Source organism: Otolemur garnettii, unplaced genomic scaffold, assembly GCF_000181295.1.
Source record: "Otolemur garnettii isolate 467f Iridium unplaced genomic scaffold, OtoGar3 scaffold00073, whole genome shotgun sequence".
NCBI classification, from domain to species: Eukaryota; Metazoa; Chordata; class Mammalia; order Primates; family Galagidae; genus Otolemur; species Otolemur garnettii.
The window spans coordinates 795,677-806,435 of record NW_003852468.1 but is presented as its reverse complement, the minus strand read 5'-3'; the positions used below and the strand labels follow the sequence as shown (position 1 = coordinate 806,435).

Here is a 10,759-nt window from a genome sequence, read left to right as displayed (position 1 = left end):
TTTTTTTTTTTTTTACTGAATACTAGTGATTGGAAAACTTTAGCAAGGAAGAATGTTTATGCAAATAATGTAATGGTTAGTAAGTAAAAATTTAAGAAAGGCCTCCTTATTCACTGTCAGAAAAGATCCAAACTATTACAGACAGACAGGTTAATAAAAGGAGCTGTTAGTTAAATGGCATAAGCATGCTTTGATGAATGGGGGCTTCATTAATTGTTTGAGGGTTTGGATAAAAAGAGAAAATTTAATGTAAAGTTGAGAAAAGTTGAGACGGAGAGGGGAGTATGATATTTTATAGTCTTATGACCTAAAGTTTTGATATTAAAATATTATTTTATAGTAACAGTTTTGAATATAAGATAATGGTTTCAAAAGAACATGTTGGGTAAATAGGGAGGTCATTAACTGAAAGAGGGAAGAATACAGTTCTCTTTTTATAACACAAGTAGTATACAACGTGGCTCTTGAGCAGATTCCTGACCTGGATTCATAGATGACTTGCACAAGCAAAATAGTACTTACATGCTTGGAGTTTATTCCATGGGATATTTTCACAATGGCCTTCAGAAGTGTCTGCTGTGAATCAAAAGAAAATGCTCGCTGGCTTATAGAAAAAAAATAGAGATTTTATTATAATCAACTAAATATTTGATCATGGTGACTTGGTACAGAGTTTAGAGCCTTGAACTTAGAATCAGGAAGTTAGCTCTCTTTTTGACTCTTGTGTGACTTTGAACAAATCTCTCATATGTATTCTCCAAATCTCCCATCTACAGAGTGGCAAGACCACCTGCCCTATAACCACTCATAACTGCACCTCAACCTAACAAGTTAATGCTTGTCTTCAAAGTGCTTTGAATACCTTTGGGAATAAAGAGCCCAACTTGTTTCTTTTTTTTTTTCCATGAGACCCAGTCTCACTCTGTCTCCCATGTCATCCTCATTGTAGCTCACAGCAACCTCAAACTCTTGGGCTCGAGTGATCCTTCTGCCTCAGCCTCCCGAGTCGCTGGGGCTACAGCCACCAACCACAACACTGGGCTAGGTTTTTCTAATTTTTTTTTCTTGAGACAGAGTCTTCCTTTGTCACTGTTGGTAGACTGCTGTGGCATCATAGCTCACAGCAACCTCAAACTCCTGGCCTTAAGCAATTTTCTTGCCTCAGCCTCCCAGATAGCTGGTACTATACGTGCCAACCATAAGGCCTGGGAATTTTTTTCTTTTTTAGAGACGAAGTCTCTGGCTCAGTGCTAGCCTCAAACCAGTAAGCTCAGGCAATCCACCTGCCTCGGCCTCCCAGGTGCTGGGATTATAGGCGTAAGCTACCACGCCTGGCCTTTTCTACTTTCTTGTTTTTTGTTTTTTGTTTTAGTAGAGATGAGGTCTCTCTCTTGCTCAGACTGGTGTCTAACTCCTGAACTCTAGTAATCCACCTTCCTCGCCTCCCAGAGAGCTAGGATTATAGGTGTGAGCCAGTTAGCCGCTCATTTCTCACTTTTTTTTTTTTTTTTTTGAGACAAGAGTCTCAAGCTGTCACCCTGGGTAGAGTGCCGTGGCATCATAGCTTATAGCAGCCTCAGGCTCCTGGGCTTAAGCAGTTCTCTTGCCTCAGCCTCCCAAGTAGCTGGGACTACAGGTGCCCACCATAATAACCAGCTATTTTGTTGTTGTTGTAATCGTCATCGTTTTTTTAGCAGGCCCAGGCTGGGTTCAAACCTGCCAGCCTGGGTGTATGTGGCCCATGCCCTACGCGCTGAGCTATGGGTGCCGCGCTCCTTTCTCACTTCTAACAAACTACTATCTCACTAACTATTAAGCCTTTGTAACAATTATATTAATAGCAACATGGTTGATCAAGGAACTAAAAGGAGTATCTTGTACATTTATCTTGTTCTGTTGTTTGGTTTTTTGTTGTGTATTAGTTTTGAAAGGTAATAAATAAACCTCTCTCCATTTACTGGCAAGACAGTAACAGTGGTAACAATTGTAGACATGGAAGCCAAGGTCCATTGGAAAGAGTGGGAAGATAAATGCTGTGAGTGTCAACTTGGAATATGCCAACTCCATGTCTGTGTGGCACTGGATAGGTCTCTTGCCTTCCTGGCCACTTCATTTCCTACAGCTATGAAATGGTGTTGCTGGAATGATTGACTGCTCTGTCTGCCTCTGTGACCATGATGATTGAGTCTATTAAAACTTTACTCATTCTAGATTGGGGGTTTTTGACCTTTTATATTTTATGTCCCATATACCCTTTTGGCAATCTAGTGAAGCCTGGGCCCCCTTTTGGGAACTTTTTATAAACACACAAGATAAAATACATAGAATTACAAATGAAATGGAAATAGTTATGAAAATGTTCTTTGTAACACATTAATTAATAAAACATAGCTGAAGGTCTAATGATACTGTAGTTTAGTAATGAGTGTGCATGTTATGCCAAGATATCTTCAACAACTATAACATGATGTGAAAATGTCTTGTGGTCACCAAATGTCTGGTGAGACATGGTCAGTTGCAGGGTTACTCATATGATCATGGGTTCTTACCTACATTCACGATTGAAGGCCATGCCAACTCTTACTTAGAGGTTAGTCAAAATTAAGATTTAAGTTTTTCCCTGCAAGTTCACAGACATTTCCCCTCTTCCCAGTCTATCCACTGACCCCTTGGGAATGACTGGATCCCAGATTAAGAACACTGCTGTAGACCAACTGATTTTTGAAAGTTAAATTATCTATGGCCACTTGCATTTTAGATTTTGCAATATTTTTTCAGCATCTCCATCATGCTCAGAACAGGGGCATAGAGAAGACATGAAACAGAAGTCTATTTTGCAACCTGTGGTGACTGTTCTTGGTTGTGGAAAAGCTAAAAGCAGTGATTAAACTGAGGCTTTGTGTCTAGGGGATTCTGCTTTTCTAAACTCCCAGTCAGTCCTTAGTGGGATGAATTTGGGCTGTAGTATCTCTATCTTTAGTTTCTTTCATTTTGAGTTGTACTGATTTTGCCTGCCTTCCCTATTTGTGACTTAATTGTTTTCTTATTGTTCCTTCTAAATACTACTTTGGCCACAGAGCATTAGGGAATAGGTGGTTTTCTTTGGAATCAGTGTGAATGTGGACATGAACCTTTTGTTTTTTCTGTTCCCTGTAGGACTGAATGTGGAACTAGCTGGTGTCATCCCACTTTGACCTAAAAATTCCTTTCTGTTTGGGTAGCAGAGATCATTCTTGAAAAGCTCTGCTGTGTCCCAATGTAGAAGAAAGAGCAAATTGGACATCTTGAAAGGTAAAGAATGTGATGATAAGCCCATTACTTTTGTGATTCAATCTGAGTTTGTTGGTTGGGCGTGGTGGCTCACATCTGTAATCCTAGTACTCTGGGAGGCCAAGGCGGGTGGATCACCTGGGCTCAGCAGTTTGAGACCAGCCTGAGCAAAAGCGAGAACCTGTCTCTGCTAAAAGTAGAAGAAACTAGCCAGGAATCCTGGCAGATACCTATAGTCCCAGCTACTTGGGAGACTGAGGCAAAAGGATCGCTTGAGCCCAGGGGTTTGAGATTGCTGTGAGCTATAATGTCACAGCACTCTACCCAGGGTGACAGAGTGAGAGTCTGTCTCAAAAAAAAAAAAAATCTGAGTATGTTGGATTATTTCTGTTTCTGTAGGCTCTCTTTGTAAGTTAACCATATCTGTTTTGCTATTGCTTCAGTGGACCAAACCTTAAAAAAAATAACTACATTTGTTTATTATTTTAGGAGTTTCCAAGGCAAAATCATCAAATTACATGAGAGTCAGAACTGTAAGTGCAGTTACCTTTATACCATCTTGTGAGCAGAGATTTGTGCAGTAATCACTTCACAGGGCCGAGGAGAAGGGCAGGTAGGGAGAAGTTGAAGTAAGAACTTCATCATGTCATTGTTGGTTTGTGCCAATGCAGGTATAAGGGTAGGGACATTATAATATATGAATCAACAAGCATTAATTGAGTTTCTACCAAGTGTCAGGGCTGAGCTGATGAGTGACACTGCCCTCAGGGAGTTTACTGTCTGTACATAACAGGAGTGTGGTTTTGTGTTATAGCAGTGCTGTGAATATATGCTGTGGGGCCAAGGAAGGCATATGGGGATAGTTGGTGATCAAGGAGAATTTTACAAAGAAGGGACATTGGTTGTGTAACATAACTTTGGGTAGCCATTATTCTATTAATAAATGATGATAGTTGAAATTCATTTTGAAATGCTTCATTTCTCTCAGAACTCTTTAGTTTGATACAAATTTTTATTTGCTTACTTCAAGTTTATTAGCTATTGAAGGATGATAGATGCATAAATACTAAGTATGCACTAATATTTTGCTTGGACCAAGGTTCTCTATACATGCCAAATGTATCGTTTGCTTTTCTCCATGTGTTGGGGAAAGATTGGTTCTTCCTATTGTGTGCTTTTCCTGAGAGGAAGTCTTTAGTAGTCGGCATGCCAGAAGTTAAGAATGAGCTAGGAATGGAATCCTGAGGCCTTTTGGTTCCACATTCTAAGTTTGATACTATGCCTTTTATGGAGTAGTGGTCATCGCAGAGAAATGAAATTTGTTAAACATGACATAGTTCTAATAAACTTGACTTCTTAGAGCAGGGAAGTGAGAAAGCCTCACTGGAAGAGTTGAAATTGGAATTGTAGAGGTGATACTAAGCTTGGTCAGATGAATTTGAAGATTTACTTACAACTTTATGGCAATCCTAGTAAGGAATTATTTTAAAGATTCCTAAATAATTTAGCCCTAAGTCTGGAACTTGGAATTTCAAAACTATAAATTCTGGTCAAAGGGGGAAGCTCAGTTTCAAAATTCTGGTTTGTAAGGACTAACGTTAGAAATTGTTCTGCTTGACCAGTAACTGAGTGGGGTTTTGCTTTGTTTTATTTTTTTGAGACAGAGTCTCGCTCTGTCACCTGGGTAGAGTGCCATGGTGCCATAGTTCACAGCAACCTCAAACTTGTGGGCTCAAGTGATCATCCTGCCTCAGCCTCCTGAGTAGTTTGGGACTACAGGCACCCACCACTATGCCAGTCTAGTTTTTCTATTTTTAGTAGAGACAGAGTCTCGCTCTTGCTCAGGCTGCTCTTGAACCCTTGAGCTCAAGCAGTCCACCTGCTTCAGCTTCCCAGAGTGCTGGGATTACAGGCGTGAGCCACTTCACCCCACCTGAGTGTTTTATTGACTTAATCTAGCTCAATTCAGTACAGCACTTTGCACACAGTAGGCTCTGAATAGAAGGAAATCATCTGGCCAGGTGGTTCAGCTCTAAGTTTTCCCCAAAGCGTATGAAAATAAATTTTCTTGTTACATGCTTTCCATGTATAGTTGCATTTGAGCATAGCAAGGATCTTCACTTTGTAAATTGAAAAACACTTCTAAACTCATCTCTTTTCACCTTCATGGGCAGTTCTCAAATCTCTATAATAATAAGGAATGGGCAGAAACAAAACGTGTGGATTTTTTTCCCTACTAAATGCCAAGAAATTTAAGAAGTAGAAAAATACGTTTTATTTTTATTTAGTATTTCTTCAGCTTCTGAAAATAAAATATGTAGTTGGGAAGGAGACCAGGCCACGGGGCCTTGAAATCATCTACAGATCAGATATATTCCCTTTAATAATTGAGAGTTGATTCTGTTTACATGGGCAATGACAACGTCTTCATAAACTAATGTTCTAGAATAAATAAGAAATCTGTTTGTCTCCTATTCAGCAGCACATTTATAGTTTTCTTTAATCCACTTAGGAATTTTTTTCCTTTATCTTATTACAGGTGAAGGTCATCTTTGAGCAAAGGGTTCCTGGACGCCTTCCCTCCAGGATGAACACTGCAGTGTCGTGACCCTTGGGGTTTTGGTGAGTAGACTGATGGGTGGTAGCACGGGGGCACAGGCTTGGCATAAAACAGTGATCATGGGAAAAAGCTTCAGCTTTAATTCAACAAATGTTCCTTTTTTACTTCACCTAAGCCCATTCTCACCCCCTAGCTACAGTCCCTGGTAATCACCATTTTACCATCTGCTTCAATAATTCAACTTTTTAGATTCCAGGGATCATGTAGTATATTTGTCTCTGTGTGCCTGGCTTACTTAACATAATGCTCTCCAGGTTCAACCAGGGTTGTTGCAAATTGCAGGATTCTCTTTTTAAAGGCTGCATAGTTTTCCATTCTGTATATATACCACATTTTATTTATCCATTTATCTGTTGGTGGACACTTAGGTTGAGTCTTCATCCTCGTTATTATAAATAATGCCATAGTGCACAGAGGAATGCGGCTGTCTCTTCAACATACTGATTCAATTTCATTTTCTTTGTATAACAACACACATTTTTCTGAGCAAATGCTAGTAAGTGCTGAGTGTACAGAGATGAGCAAGTCAGTCTGGTCCCTGCCTTCTTGGAGCTTATTCTGATGGGAGAGATAAATGTTATATGAATGATCACATCACTAACACATATAATTATATAAAACATGAAAAATGTTATGAAGGAAGAACTTAGGATGCTATGAAAAGAATGTAATAGAAAATTACACATAGATTGGTGGTATTAAGGAAATCTTCCTCTGAAGAAGAAACACTTATGCTGAAATTTCATTCATTCAACAAAAATATCAAACTCAATATGGGAGAGTTGAGGGTTAGGAGGACAGGTATCAAGAATGACTTCCAAATTTGGGGGCATGAACAGCTGCGTGGGATAAGAAGCTACTTATTAAGGTGTAGAAAATTGGGAGAAAAATTGCTTTAAGAAGGCTATACAGAGATGAAGAATTTGTTAGAGCCTGTCTGGTTTGAGACATCTATCGAGTTGTCCAGCAGGCAGTTGTGCATACCAGGCCTGCAGAGCCAAGCTGAGCTGGACAGACACACTTTGGAGTTGCTGCATGGAGAGACCTTACAGAATGGCAGAAGAAGAGTCCAGAGGAACTCTAAAATTTAGAATTAGGCAGAGATGGGGCCCAGAAAGGAAGCAGATAAAGAGTGACTGGAGAAGTAGGAGAGCTAGGAAATGTTAGGGAAGCTGAGAGAAGAGAGTTTCAGGAAGTGAGGGAGCAACCAGCCAAATCTAAGAGATGGGGTAAGATGAAAAGTAGCCAGTGGTGACCGTGACAAAAATAGTGCTTTGGAGGGAGAAGTTAGATTAAGTGGTTAAAAGGTGAATGGCAAATTAGGACACCAACACTGTGTGTCAAGGGGACTAGAATGCTAGAGGTGGACTTTGTCTTGCTTTAAAAATTAGTGCTGAAAGACACTACAGCAATATGAATGCTGATTGGAAAGGTACAGTAGACAGGTAGAGGTAGAGAGGATGGTCAGAGTGGAGGGTGAGAGCTCTCAGAGTCTGAAAGGGAGGGACCTAGTTCTCCATAGTGGGGCTGGCCTTGGGGAAAAAGTGAGCTGTATATTTTTTTGTTTGAATAATAGAAAGGAAAGAGGGGATCGGTACTAATGAAAATAGGTTTGTGTATTTAGCAAGGAGGACTTCCTGCCTGGTGACATCTCTTTCTGTTAAGTAGTGGTGAAGACCATACTCGGGAGTGGGAAGGGAGGGAGGGAAGGTGATGGACAGGAGGTGTAGAAGGTATGAAAGAGTACCAGGTGGAATAAGCCAGAGAGCTCACTAGAGGGTGGTAGTAGTCATAGTGATAGTTAGTTTCCACTGCAGTGTTATACTGATGGGCACCTTCTAGGAATTGGCCCACACTGCCCACCAAGTCCCAGCTTTGACAGTCACTACAGTGACGAAGAAGGCAGACTTTGGGGCCACTTACTGGGATGTGACCTTGGGCAAGTTATGTTACATTTCGGAGCCTCTGTTTCCTCTAAGATCTCTAACATAAAGGTAGCAGTAGTGCCTGCCTTATAGGGTTGTTGTGAATAAGCTAACATGCAGGTGCAGTGCTTAGAACAATGCCTGACACATAGTACAGATTTTAAGTATTAAAGGAGAAGAGAGAAACATTGTATAAGTAAATCTAAACAAGAGACTTAGTTATATTGGGCAAAGAAAGATCTCTCTGACTATAATGATTCTGTGGAAAATCTTTTTCAGTCTTCTTAGGCAAACAGTTGAGTGGAGACTTGCCGAAGAGCCTAATTTTATTCTTTGAAACTACATAATGAGATACTTGGCAGATTTTTTTGCAAGTTGTTTTTATTGTCAGAAAGACCAAAACGAGGGATGATTTATTTCAACACCTTCCTAGGATTGGGGATCAGAACCTTGGGTTTTATTCCCTGTCAATGGGTGAGCTCACCTGCTTATTTCAGGCTTTGTGCTGTCTCCATCCATGACAAAACAGGAAGGGAGAGGGGAGGACAGGGAGCACTGGCTGGACAGAAGAAGTCATCCCACGCCACATGTTCCCCATGCTCTATTCTGGTATCTGTAAAATGTCTATCAGTCAAGGTCAAGCAAACTGTGAGAATAAGAAATTGTATGTAGAGGGCAGCGCCTGTGGCTCAAAGGAGTAGGGCACCTGCCCCATATACTGGAGGTGGCAGGTTCAAACCCAGCCCTGGCCAAAAACTGCAAAAAAGAAAAGAAAGAAAGAAATTATATGTAGAAGAACTTTGAAAATAAAAATGCACTATGTCCACAGCATTATTAGAAATAATCTTTGCTACCAGCTCATCAGACATACTTGGCAGATTAATGAGGTGATTTGATAATTGTAATATGTTTTGAGTTTCTTTGGAAGAAAAGTACAATACAAATGCCACTTGTTTCCGTTCTGTGAGATGCTGAGTACGTCACACAAGATCTAACTACATTCTTAGGACATCATGCTGAGTATTATAGAAAAACCAAAGAACTTTAAACAAGGTTCTTGTTTGAAGAACACAGTCTTCACGGGGAGATAAAATACACACCTAGGATTATTCAGTACAACATGTGACTGGATGCTGGAATGTGTGATGCAGACAGAAAGTACCAGCAAAGTTACAGGAGGGGCTGGATAGGGTGTAAGGGCTGTTCTTTTCCGATGGCTTTGTCCATGCAGGATTCATTTGCTACTTCTGTTTTACCAGTAACTTCTAATGTTCAGTGAGAAGTTACAGAATGGCTTAAGATTGTATATGTTGAATTTGATGACAACCATCCATTTTCTGGTGTAAACCAAAAAAAACAAAAAAAAACTAGAAGTTGGTGTGGGATTAAAAAAATACTACCTTAAATATAATCAAGACCAAAATATGTTGTATACTTTTTCCTGAGGTTCTTCTATTTTTATTCTTTTTCCTGACTTTTTTATTTAAAAAGGAAAAAAATTAATTGAGTATACTCAGAACTTCCATAAATTACTTTAAATGTTCCAGGTAAAGTAGCTGGGGCTATTGCACATTTCTTTGTGAACAAATGAACATTTAACACTTGATAATGATCCTAGTGCCCAAACCCAGAATGTAACTGAACCCCCCAGTTTTAGTTTGGTTCTCGTGTCTCTCTCATCGGCTGCATAAGCTGCAGCACCTGAGCTATTTCTAACCCCCTTTGGTTCTCTAGTCACTAATCCTGCATGTATTGTCCTCCTCCTTCATTTCCATACTTTGTTAGTAAGATACTAAAAGGAGGAGGAGGGGAATGTGAGAGGTTTGTGGTTACAAGAAAACCATGTTGGAACTGCCCTGGGAGGGAGCAGTGACTTAAAGTGTATCTTGATTTTGACTGAACTAGTCTAGACTTCTTAGGGAAATAAAAAGACTCATTTGTTCTCTAGCTAGGTTTGGGAATATTTTTTTGACCTTTATGCTTCAAATTAGCCTTGCAGATTGGCTTAAAAACTATCTTAGCCTTCAGAGATGTTCTTTTACCTTCAGAATTGTGGATCATTCCCACGCCTACCCATGCCTGCAGTGCCTGTCATTAAGCAGTGAGAACACGAGACACATACTCGGCATCATGTAATTGAAAGATCACGGAAGTCAGGGGGCAGAACTGATTGTTTTTGGTGTTGGCTCAATATTTGAATTCAGAAGTACCTCTTTTTCATGCCCCCCCCCAATCCCCAGGGCCCTGAGAATATAAACATAGATCATTTGCTTTATGATTCAAAATGGGTGGGTTTGTTACATTTCAGTGCCATTGTTTCTCATCAGAGCTGAAATACCAGCTAGTCACTACCTCTGCATTACCCAGAGGTCTCAAAGCATTATTTTTAAAAAAGGCAAACAGAAGTTTTTGAAGGCTTTGTATTCAGAAGTAGAGAAATGCAAGGTGGGATACGTAGCTGTCTACCCTGCTCTTACACATCTGACCCGGCTGCTCGGGTGGGAGGCCTGCAGCTGGCAGGCGCCTCAGTCACCCTTCAGCTGCTCTAACCCCAGAGCCTTTGGCCAGAACAGGAGTGTCGCCCTTTCCTTTCATCCCAGTAGAAGCTGAGGAATGATGTAGCTTCTGCTTTGCTGCCCCAGCTAGTGCTTTCACCTCAATGCTATTGTGAGGGTGTTTTATGTCTCTGTGTTTTCACTCCCAACTTTTTTTGGGTGGCCTTTTCCCATAGTGTGCCCTGGAGATGCGAGATTTTCCTTTGGCAGCAGGAGGCACACACCCAGAGAATGCTGGAGCTGCGAGAGGAAAGGACCCACTTCCACAGCAGAGAAAAACAAAGAGGAAAAAGGCACACAGGAGGCCAGCACTAAGGGACGCACCCAGTAAGCAGTGGGCCACGGCCACTGCCCCTGGTAGCTGTTTCTGCTGCAGCCCGAGAGGAACT

General features: G+C 40.7%; 1 long non-coding RNA gene across 1 annotated transcript; it reads left to right on the top strand.

Moving 5' to 3' along the window:
- The first annotated feature begins 3,056 nt into the window (after window positions 1–3,056).
- Window positions 3,057–10,746, top strand: LOC111726614. Its single transcript, XR_002774353.1, has 3 exons — window positions 3,057–3,291; window positions 5,810–5,892; window positions 10,547–10,746. It is a non-coding gene; the product is annotated as an uncharacterized LOC111726614 (long non-coding RNA).
- Window positions 10,747–10,759: the final 13 nt, after the last annotated feature.